Genomic DNA, 12,445 nt, shown 5'->3' with positions numbered 1-12,445 from the left:
GAACTAATAATATATTCCGAACTATGCAGGCCCAAGCAGAAGTGTCTTGCTAGTTACTATGAACAGGTGCAACGGCGTTTGAACAATTAGGTCTTCGCGGCCATTTGAAATATTTCACCAGCCGTCTTGCCCCTAGCAACTGGTCATTCTACGCTCACCTTAACCTACTCAAGAGTCCTAAGTAGAAATTCAATAGCGCGGGCCACTGACGACAAACATTAATGAAACTATTCAAATACATACACCTGTTCCTTCCGTACTCCGCTTTGCCTCGCTATCCATTCGTCGTGGCCATATAGCATCGTATCTACAATAATTTTAGATCGGCTCCATATTCCTTCTATATGGTCGTCTCTCATTCGTAACTCTCGAAAGCTGGTCGGGTTGGGAGACATTGGGTTGGGACACTAACGGCACTCGGTTGATGGAACGGCACAAGCGACCTGCATTGCAATTAGTTCGCTGACAATCCTCTATTAGTTGTATTGGCCCTGGGTCGAGTCGACACTGTGCGCTCTGGTGCAATACATTAGCCGGAGCTCACATTCTGTCGTTAGTGGGAACTTCGCAGAAGCATCGTCGATCGAGCTCTAACCTATCGGCGTCATAAGCAGTTGACACTGGCTTAAGAGAAGAGCGTACGCATATACAGAACATGTATCGTTCTACCTGTTCGTTGGCGCATTTGATGTCCGAGCCGCTGGGGACAGGGGATCAGATCGTGAGAGGGGCCGATCTGACGAACTTGTAACAGAACAGGTAGCGATTCCGTCCGTCACAGCCGCTGATGCGAGTGATTAGAATTTGCTTTCTCTCTCTGATCGCTGATCTGCTAACAACAAACATTCGGCGACTGACCCCTTTACCCTTACCAAATGGTTCTGAAGGGCCCATCAAGCTCATCAATTCAGCTATTAATATGAACAGCAATATGGATGAACGTCCCATGACCGCATATGACAGCAAGGCTGGCGAGTAAACGTGATTAGAGCAGGTAATATTAAAGGGAAATAGGAAAAAGGATGTGGGCGCTAACGAGTTCTGCTGTAAATTCGTAGAAGGCAGAGCGACACGTTACTTGGTTTGGTCGAATCTACCGGAGATAGGCAGCAAATAAGGTACAATTCTACGTATTTGGTTTATTTTAGAAGATCTATTGTTTAGAATCTATATCTACGGTAGTTCGATAGGAAAAATTGTACAGTACACTGTGTATATTCAGTTTACGTAGTTGTACATAGTGGATAAAGACGCTTATTTGGACATATTCGTGATTACAGTTGAATGCCGGATGTATAACTCTTTTCGACCCATTTCGACGGAATCATTGAAAAAAAAAGTCATAATATAAGCATCATTGCAAAACTTACAGTAATACTAGTGATAAAGCTATCATGCTTCCTTACATCCCCTTATGTTAAATATAAGTGCTCCGTGAAAGGTATACCTTCAAGGACAGCAGTTATATAGAAATATAATGTATCATTACGTTGCCTCAATAACGAAAAGGCACTGAAGTACGCTAATTATAGCAAAAGTAATTCACTCAATTATCCCTAGTTTGAAGAATTGCGTAAACATAGATCATGTACAGCGTCACCGGCATCCACAGTGATCATCGCAAGGCACTGAATTTGGCTTAATTTTGTCCGCCGTCTGCCACTCTCTTGAATCTATCTGCCCGTCTGTACGTGTCTTCGGTCCATCGCAACGGACCGCCACCATAAGCGTTTCTGTCTATTTTTTCATTTGGTCGTAGTCTTCCTCAGTCGCTCTTCTTTTTCACCAATTCTTCTGCCGTTTGCCTCTAGGCAAAATCAGCAAAGAGCAAAGGGAGCTGGAGACGGCGAGCCACTGCTGCTGCCGCCACCCGTTTGTGTATTGTTGAATGCAACACAGACAGCTTCGTTCCACCCCGGATAGGACTGGATAAGCGAAACACGTTTATTCCCATACGTATACGTAAACGTGGCGCGGCCTTCCTGCCTGCGAGCTTTTCGCGTTTCGGTCCTCGGCGTTTCAAGCAGTATCAAAAAGGTGCTTGTTTTGTTTGGGACTCGCCCGAACGCCCTGTAGGAGAATACGCTTAAACAGACACACACCGAGGCATACACGGAGAACGTAACGACGACGGCGACGGCGACGGCGGAAAAAAATAGCAGCAGCAGCAGCAGCAGCAGCAGAGAAGCGCGATAAACGACATCAAGAATCGTTAGCAGAGCTTCGACATAAATGCTTTGTCGGTAGCTTTCTGTGCTGTTGTTGTTGGTAAGTTGAACTTCGCCCGCGTAATGTTAATGCACAGTTAATGTGCCCGCCCCGTTCCGGTAAGCCAAGCTCGGCAACAAGAAATACGATGAGCAACATGACGAAACGGGATGCAGTTTGTCTTCTGGCTAGACTGACGGACAAGGGAAAGTTTAGAGATTTCGTGAACTTACTGTCGCCATCTGGCACAGTATAATAGCAACGTGAGATATTCTGGCGGAACAAAAATTTAACTGAATAAAGGCTACCTCTGTATACTGATCTGTTATGCGGTGAGTTGCTAGATTCTGGCGTCCTTTTTTCTGGCTGCGATAGGATAGGATAGGATAGGATAGGATAGGACTCATCTATTCACACAAGGAAATATGATCGTTTCTTATAGGTACATTTTTTGAGATAGTTATTACCAGTAAGTTTTCAAAGCTCTCCTTATTAAGTTGCTGATTTTTCGTCGCTAACGACCATAGATTTGAAGCACAACTTAAGTTACCAGTTCTACTCCAAATGTGATTTGACCTGTTCTCGTATTACATTGTATAGCACGCCGTGAGCACTTGTCGATCAAATCTGTTTGCACTTTTGAGATAAGTCCATAATAAGATTTTGCATAATATTGTTAATGGAAGAGGAACGTAACATTAGTAATAACGCTGCCAACTACGTCGGCAATAATTGGTAATGGCAAACGATCATATCAGGTCCAAGTATCGATGGTGGTCATCGGGCCGCCGATGGTGTCGGTGTTGCGTCCATAGTGAAATGATGTCGAACTTAACTGAAGGTAGACAGCGAACAGCGGCGATATTTGGTAGTATTAAGCAGAAGCCACGGCAGACGGTATACCTCTATCTAACGTTCTATAACGTGCCGTTACACGAAATGCGCTAAATAGGTATGCGCACGCCGTAAGGAAACTCGAAATGATCCTGGCTTTGTGATGACCGCCACAGGCCACATATGAACAGGCCGTAGAAGAAAAATATTCAGTGTGAAGATGCCTTTCCGGAGGGGAAAAACGTAGGACGAAGACATGATTCCGAACCATTTAGAGATATTGGATAGAAAAGAAAAAGCAAAATAACGACGAGATGAATTCGTGAATAAAAAACAAAAAAAAAAATACAGAAGATCACAGTTGTTTTAGGAGTGGTTGTCATTTGATTATCTTGGAAATTATTTCTTCCTCTTTTTTTTAAAGCTGCGCACACTATGTTATCTGGAATCATTTGATGATGGGGAAATTTAATGAATATGCTACTCCTTAATAACTTTGATTTCTTTCTTTAATAATAATAATAATAATGTGCTCATCATCATCACGCGGGCTACGCGCGTATCATTACCGTTGGCACCGTTAACACTATAATGATGTGGAATAGCCTAAGCAATGGACCAGTATAATACGGTCCCTCTATTTTTGCTATGACTAACCCATGGCAAAGTTTCGAAGTTAACAGACTGTATTGATTTTGAAGAACAACTTCAAAATCATATAAAATATTTTCGACCGTACTATAAAAAAGTGCTTTGAAAGCCCTCGGACAGACATACACACTAGATCTATATTGCTATTAATATTGGTATGATCATCGCCTTCAATCTCTCTCATCCAGAAATAGACGGCTTTAACTATCTAGCCTTTTTCAGACAACGTGGAACGCCTAGTCTTCAATACTTACTTCAATACAAATGCAAGTTCTAACCACTTACTGATAAGCAGCGTCAGGATCAGGGATCACCCAGCTACATGTCGAAAAGAAGCTTGCCTCTCCAGTTAACTTGACCAGTAATCTCTGTTTGTTAGTTCATTCAGATGTATGGGGCTTTTTTTTTTTTTGGTATATTTTGCTGAAGAGATACGCGTACATTTGAGTTGTCCCTTTTTTCTAGCTAGATGGCCGCTAAGTCACATATGTCAGGCATAAAATAGTCTGCCAGAACAAAGAGCATGGCCGACAAGTATTAGAAGGGCTCCTGAATCACCTTGTTCTTCTCGAGCTTCTGTTCTTCTGAAGAACCCGTGAACAGCAGGTCTTATATGACAAATAGATGAATAAACAATTAAAAGTCTGATACGTATAAATCTGATAACAATAGAATCGATAATAGCAAGTAGTTAAATAAAATGTTTGAATAAAACAAAATTATGAGGTAGAACGACTTGAAAATGAGTGAATTTCTTTAAAAAAAAAAATTGCTATTTATAATAATGTAGTCACGACAAAGACACAGATGCTGCCTAGGCTCGTGAAGAAATGTTTGTAGTCAAAACCGATTACTAGATGAAGACGGTTCTGTTGATCCTAACGTAAACGACGTTCGTCATTCTTCAACTACAGAAAAAAAAATCATGAGCTTATCGCCAACGTGAATAGTTATAATATGACCAGACAATTAAACATTCGTCACCAAACAACTGTAGGGCATTTCAGAAAAGCTGGCTATAAAAAAGACTCGATATTTAGGTGCCACTTGAATTGGCACAAACGGATTTATTCGATCGTAAAATTTCATAGAAACACAACGAATTGAGCCATTTTTAAAGTGCTTGATGATGAAAGGCGGATCAGATACGGCAATAATCTGGAAACGATTAAAATCGTGCTGGACGATCTATGGCAAAGCCCACGTTGACGTTATACAAATCGACAGAACGTATCCAAGTCGACTGGAGAGAGGAACCAGGTTCTATGAGTTGCCACTGCTGCCTGATAGAACAATTGACGTGGACCCCTACTACCAACAGATAACAAGTCATTGAAAAAATCGACCGGAACGCCAAGAAAAATTAGATGGAAAATTCTCATGAATCTGACATATCGTCCAAATCATCAGTTGCAGTCTCTGAAGGACTCCCTTAATAGTATTGATTTTGTTGTAACGGAGGGATTGCAAAAATTCACTGTGACAATTTTTTATCTCCGAAAAAATGGCAAAGGATCATCGGCCAAGATGGCGCATATTTAATTGAGTACTGTTTTAAAGGATAAAAAACAAATGCCTCAGTTTTGGCTCGAACCACTCAAATCTCTCTCGACACGTATATATATATATATATATATATATATATATATAAAATCCAGTGATTTATTTGCGGAAAAATGTAAGCCGGATTGTACGGGATTCGTAATAGCAATAATAATAATAATAATAATAAGTGTCTACACTTGAAGAAAGGGTTTTGCAGCGCAACCGCCCCCTGTCGATTGTTACGAAAGTATTACATCGACCGTTTTTCGGTGTACAATAGTATCTATATATGTGATTCATGTGAAGGGCTAACTGATGCCTAGTATTCGTGTAAGTTTACGTTACTACTTGAAATGGCTTCTGCGTCCGTACCGTTTCCGTTTATATATAATAATATCCTAGTACTTATAAAGTGTTGTTATTAGAATGATTCATATAAATAACTTTTTACCGAGCTCTGGTAAACGAAGCCCCAGCATTGCATATCGCTTTGGTATAATTGCAAAGGGCAAAATCTATCGAGGCACGATTGGTTCTCGTATGCATAGCATACTACCTCGTTGTTTCCTCCTAGGAAGTTGATGTATTACATAGGCGTGTGAATATAGTCGAATGATGGGTTATTATTTTATTCCCCCTGAAAGCAATATCGTGCCAGACCAGCTCGCCTCATATGGTTTGCAAACATATTGGTACAAATGTGGGGTCCGCGTGTGGCCATACGCGCTCTAGGGGGCTCATTGGACGTCTACTGCAGTTGAGTCGTCTCGGTCTCACATTTAATGCTACCCATGATAATAATAGTGATAATATAAAAGAATAACGCACGCATGAGGTACGTTGTACTACTGAGTAAACCACTGAGAGCCATTATAGAGAGCAGAGACAACGACTATTCGACTCAGATGGGCCCTGTATATGCACACATTTACACATTCAATTTGGAACCACACCCTATTGCGGTTCCTACATTCCGTATCGACTATCTAGATGATATGTTCAGCAAAATCAACCATTATTCGATTGGAGAACTGAATCGACCGAGAGGGATGAAAAACACTCAATGGGTACCAGCTCATCTTTTTATCAATCATTTATAAACATTTCATACAACATCGTTCAAGAGGGTGGGCTAAGCTGAGCAAATTTCTACGTACCGATTTCACTCAGAAGTGTTCGTTGACTGAACTGCTCGCGTTTTAATAAGATATTGTTAAACTTGTCGTCATTTTCAAGTATGCATCTATTTTTAGCCGAGCACAAAATGCACAGCTCTTGAACGAGTGGCTACACTCACGACTGTATTTACTAGAATGTTTAAGTTAAGATAAAACTTATTGTCCTCAAATCTGTAATCTCTGCTTTCCTTAATTGATGCCAACCAGTTCCTGGGCAGACGTATCACAGTGGGAGGTTTGTCGAGGCGCAAACAATGGACGCCCTTATTCCCCCTCCCCTCATAGCGGACAGACGGCCGCCATATTTCGGCCGTCAACAACCGACAGGAGTTTAGCCATGACATTCAGTTAAGGCGGATAGTTACCAGCTGTTCTGGGCAAGGGTTAGTAGGTGTCAATCGGTTTCTCTTCGTTTGCGACAAATATTTAGCATAACGAAGGCGAAAAAGCCAGCAGATTCGTGTAGCTATATGCCTGAGCTTTGATACGTCCTGGCTTCTATTTCGACTTCTTTTGATATCGGCAAACCGGTAAAGGATGTTGTATTATGTATTGCAAACTCAAAAGCCAGCATTCTATAGCATTTCACTCTTCAAACCCTTCAACAAATTCTGTCGTCGTCGTAGTATCGTCTTGAGGCATGATCACTCACAAAATTCTTCCACGAATGAGTTTCAATGTGAGGGCAATGATGTTAATTGTTGGATGGTGAACCTGTTGTGCGTGTAGCAGCGAGCTCATTCAGCCATCAGCTGCAACGTCGACTCGACTGAAAGCGAACGGCGCCGATTCCCCAACCCGTAGCGACGTATAGGATACGCCTCTTGTCAATTTGGCCGTAGGGACAAGCCGCTATGGAGCAGACGGTAGCAGCACGCTCGTGAGTATAGTATCTCCCCTTTTATGTTCCGTGGAATCCCTGGACCGTCTAGTCACTCCCTCGGGATATCTGCCCTGAGTAGATAGCTATATTAAACTTGAATATAAAACCATCCCAGAGCAGCAGCGGTAGCGGCAGCCCAATTGATGGTACGTGCTAGAGTTCATTGGCAAACTGGAACCGGGATCGCGATCAACATCGAACTCGGACGGGCGGCGGCGTGCATTTGCCAGCGATCCTGGTGGCTCGTCGTATCCACAGTCGTCGGTGACGCAAAGCCCGTTCTACAGTTTCACTATTAGGCACTCTGACCAACACTACCCTTACCAGCAGCAGTGACCCTGCCGCAGCTGTTCAGTGACTCACTGCGTTAGAGGCCGGCCTCCATCCGATGCCGGCACCGCCTTCCATGACCACTTGCTTACTAAATACGACAGTAAAGCCCAATATGTTATTATTACGCAGTCTCGTGTTTGCACGACAAGAAACCATTGGGTGCTAATATGATACAAGGGATGCGCGATGGCCAGTTAGATTCTAGAATACCGCAGCAAGCACTGTTAGTGTTGGCCAAATGAATTTAGCAATCGCTGAGGGGTTACCACGCCGTAGACAACTAACTCCCACTGCAAGTTTTAAAGGATGACAGGATTGATTCGATTTTGAAAAGGAAGAATATTCTTACTATACGTTACACAGGCATATATAGTACTTGTAAGCGCGCATAGCGTGCGCCTGTCGAACTGTTGCACCATATCTGTGTGATTTACTCAAAAGTAAAGCTCTTAACGTGTACCCCATCAGCAGGATCTGCCTTTGCCACTTACACGATTCGTTCATTCATGTTTGCCTGTGCAATAATAACTTATTTTTACAGTAGATTTCATCTGTGTTAGAAGAATGGCTAGTTGAGAGTGTGTTGATGAATAGCGGACTGATGCGGACATGATATCCCTTTGGTGTCCTTTCCGCCTACCCCTTCTACACTGAAGTCCATTTCCCTGTTTTGTTCCCAAACGGAAATGCCCCTTGCGTACAACGAACACTCTATATGGTATTGTATGTGCATCTAATAAGTGCTTCGAGTTTTACGTTCAGAAACGGGCGTTGAGCATTGCGGCAGACGCCAGCTAATTTCTAGCAGCACGGCCAACGATCTGTGTCTGCCGGCTGCTGAACCCGCACCACCTCAGGTGTTTTGTACCAAATCACGAGTAAAGGGCATGTGTATTTACTTGCTTCGATTGACCTCAGCCTGGAGGGCTTCAATGCTAGAGCAGACGCCGTCTCGTTGTAGTCTGCACGTGTTAGGGTGCAATGCGCGGTGATGCAATAATGACGGTCTTGGTGGTGACCTCCTCACGTTGGCAAACGGCAGGGGTTCGAAAGGGAGATGTGGCGCGACCATCGCGATCTCTGTTTATGATAGAAGCTCGACACAGCAGCAGCAGCAGCATCATGTACAAATATCTTCTCGATTTGCATAAAGATTGGCGACAACTAGATAGAATGATGATAATAGATTATTTAGTGTTCGCTATTGGATGTATTGTTTAGGTTATTTTGGCCTAACAATGAAAATTCTAAAAAACTGCTGGGGAAACGTCGAGTGGGGGTTAAGCGATTACGTACGTGTGCACTTCATATACACACTTCCGAATGAATAGAACTATTTATGACTGAAATTTACTCGACAAGGAACACGCGATACCACATACGAATGATTATAGTTTTCCCTATTGATAGTTAAGCCTACTCATTCTTTCCGCAAAAGAACCGGGCTTCCGCAGTCAGCCCTGAGCTACCCTGTTTCGTAGGTGTGTATGCTTGTTTGCCCTAACGAGGAGATTGGTGCCGAAGAGTTGCTGCCTTCTCTATTCAGCTATTACCAAGATCTTTGATACGCAGCCCTTTTGAGCTCCAATATGCCTTGATTATTTGCTTCCCAAAAATTTTCGGCTCTCGTAACGAGACGTCAGATGAACGAGGGATTGTTCGGTTCCGCCCTTGATTCAAAAATGAATAATGCCGACATGAAACGAAATAGTCTCGAACCCCCCCCCCCCCTCTCTCTCTCTCTCTCTCTCTCTATCTATTTTTATGATTCATCGCTTTTCAACTGGTCTAATCATCGTCTCGTCTCCTGCTGGTTGCCTTCTTTTCCGCTGTTTTGCTTTTTGCTGAAAAAAGATCCCCGTAACAGCATTGCGTGAACAGCAGTAGAACAGACACGAACACATCATTGCCTGATCCATTGCTCCAGCTTCACGTGTTTAGCTGTCTTCGTTGTCATCTTATTCAAATGCTGCGTTCAGCGACAGCAACGGCGGCAGTCGAAACGGGAACAGCATCAACAGAACATTTGGCAGAATGTTTTCTATTGTAAATTTCTCGTGGAGGAACGCGCGAGGGCGCACTTGCCCTCTACTGACAGACTGCTCGTTAATAGAAGAAAGATAGCGATTATCCATTATTATGAGTTTATACTGAAACACCCCATGTACAGAACCTCCCGTGTGTTTTGTCAACATTAGCAAAGGAAAAAAGGCGACGGGTAGCAAGCGATAACTTTAACGCATCGAGTTGATGCTGTGTTAACCGCCCAAAAGAGTGCTGGTCTATTTCCCTTTAATGCCCGTTGAACAACAATCATTCTGACGATGCTCATAATGGCTATACAAGCGATACATGGCCAATAGCGATTCATTCTCGTGTCGAAGCCTATTCCTGGTCATGCTTGGTGTGCTTGCTTTCGTCGGTACGTGGCGATATAACAACGAAAACAAAAGACGAAGCATAGAGATAGAGCTTCCCTTTGCTTCAACCGTTGCTGACGAGCAGGGCGGTCAGTGCTTTGTTACAACGAAAGCCATTATCGATCGTAACTGTCATCGGAAATATATCTAGTATTTAGTAACAGGTGCAAGTGAGAAACGATAGGATTTTGGCCAAATTAGCGAATCCTGACCGAAATTTTGCATAAATTCATAGTTTCATGATAGTTTGCTTAAAGGCTGTTGAGTAAATGTAACGAATAGCACTATAGCATTGTGTTTGTTATATCTGTTGACAAAAGTCGTCAGCATCGCTGACGCTCTGACTATCGGGAAGGGCTCTGTTTTAAAGAATCGTTTTTGCAGTTCATGAACCGTGACCAAATACATGTCGTGCGCTGTCACGCCACATCAGATATGATTTAGTAGTACAATTTCATGCTGATTGTTCAACGAGAACATCACACAGAAGAAGTAGGCAAACGTAACAAAAACAGTATCTTGTAAACGACGGTTAGGTACTTGACAAATCGGCTAGATGTTAGCGTCGAGCAGGATTCGTCACAAAATTATCTGACATTACCTGAACCTTGATCAGATTCGATCATGACGTTACAAGGAGTAAGTGAAAAGAATTGGGCGGGAAAGACAAAAGACTTGGAAAGGTAATTAAGAAAAAAGCTGAACATAGCAAACTTATGGCGACGTATCGTAGCCGTATTATAGTGCGGGGTAGATAGCGGTAATAGAATTCAGAGGGTTAAACTTCGTGAGAACGAATACCTTCACGATTTTTACAAATACGTGAAAACAGTGCACTCCATGCATGATGCACACCCACGAGTCGGGAAGCTGCCAGGGTGCGAACAAGCATCTGCTATCTAATAGATTACTGTTCAGGTTAAAGTGATCACCTCAAATATTTCCCAAAGGATTTCGTCAGCGAGTATATATCAGCCAAGCACGCCATTACCTCAACAATGTTTGATGATCGTGCCGGAAATGCCTTACATGGCACACATAAGGATACCTAGTCATCTCTTAGAGTGTCCTAGCCAAAAGTGACTTATCGCCCTTCTTCGTGGTCCGGGTCGACTCGGTAGCCGATGAGGTTGTCTGCGTGGTCCGCATGCTGTTGTTGTTGTTGTTATCGTTGCTAGCGCTGCTGCTGGGATAGTGGCACTAGGCACAACTCTCGAGAGCTGTATTCGCAAGTACTGGTGAAGTGCGAAGTCAGCTGGGGAGCCGTTATGTTGGCGGAATAGTGAAGTGTCTGACAGAGAAAAAGGCCGCGTCGGCAAAAGGGCAGCGAAGTAACGAGCCAGAGAATGGAGTCAGGGCTGCCTTTGCCATCCGGCCGATGGCTGAGGAAGGGGGCAGATCATAAATTTTCTATAATCACTAACCTAATTACGGACCAACACCCTCTATGGTCTCTAGGTCGGCACTCACTGACGCTTATGCAGTGCCTGCTGAACAGGAGCAGCAGGTTGTCCTGTATGGATGGTCCGAAGTCGCCTCAATGCAGCACGCCACCGACAAGCAGGAATATTATATAGAGTGGAGAATAGAGCTAAAACAAAGGCACAGCCGTGTATTAGATAAGAAATCGCAACGAGATAAAGACGCGGAAGGTAAAACAGGGTCACACGTATCGATGCATTACCTTGTAAATTGCTGAAATTGTTTGCTAGTTTACCTTTGGAGTCCTAAGAATATCAGATATGTCTAAGCCGTACGTATAAGGGGATTTTGTTCACTAAGAACATGTTCAGACTTGTATCTTTCAAACAAAAAGCAGGCCGACAGTGTAGAAAAATTTTTCTTAGACGGCGTCGATTATTTACGCCACACTTTTCTCTATTATCTTGTTTTATTTCACGTCGTCGTCGTCGTCGTCGTCGTCGCTATCCGCCCGAATATCTATTTACATAAAAACAACAAAAAAAAAAAAAAAGAGGGAGAAAAACGTTCAATCTATTACGTTAGCTTGTTAAGTTCCCCTAGAACTGACCAGCTTCCTAAGCACCGTGACATATTCCACGGCTCCATTTCTATGGTTTGATATTTTGCTTATAGTAAATGTATAGTAAGGCTCCGCGATATATTTCTACGGGTCCATAAATCTGTCTTTGCACTATTAAAATATGGTCATCCATTGATGTTTGCTGTGGTACCTGCCTTCCTAGTAAATCTTGCAGGACAGCTGCACACTGAATTGCATAATGATCGTAGCAACAGAAACCATCAGAAAGCACTATAGTTTCTAACACTAATCATTCAGAGCATGAAACCGCATTTAGCTAGCCATCTAGCTCCTGTTGTTGTCAGGCAATCAATCTCAACGCAAAGACGAGTCATATGTTCCCTCATCG

The 12,445-nt window shown here is 43.0% G+C and overlaps 1 protein-coding gene and 1 long non-coding RNA gene across 2 annotated transcripts in view; one reads left to right on the top strand and one right to left on the bottom strand.

Moving 5' to 3' along the window:
• The window catches only part of LOC147752678 (uncharacterized), a 16,137-nt gene extending 8,862 nt beyond the window's left edge, over window positions 1-7,275 (bottom strand). Inside the window, exon 1 of the long non-coding RNA XR_015313476.1 lies at window positions 6,396-7,275. This is a non-coding gene — a long non-coding RNA (uncharacterized LOC147752678). The remainder of the gene's footprint in view (window positions 1-6,395) is intronic.
• The window catches only part of LOC111266487 (uncharacterized), a 73,667-nt gene that overhangs the window by 41,706 nt on the left and 19,516 nt on the right, over window positions 1-12,445 (top strand). The gene's annotated exons all lie outside the window — the stretch shown is intronic.

The sequence above is a fragment of the Varroa jacobsoni genome, unplaced genomic scaffold (genome assembly GCF_002532875.2).
Source record: "Varroa jacobsoni isolate VJ856 unplaced genomic scaffold, vjacob_1.0 scaffold_1088, whole genome shotgun sequence".
Taxonomy (NCBI): domain Eukaryota; kingdom Metazoa; phylum Arthropoda; class Arachnida; order Mesostigmata; family Varroidae; genus Varroa; species Varroa jacobsoni.
The sequence above is the reverse complement of the archived record's forward strand: the minus strand, read 5'-3'. Positions and strand labels throughout refer to the sequence as shown.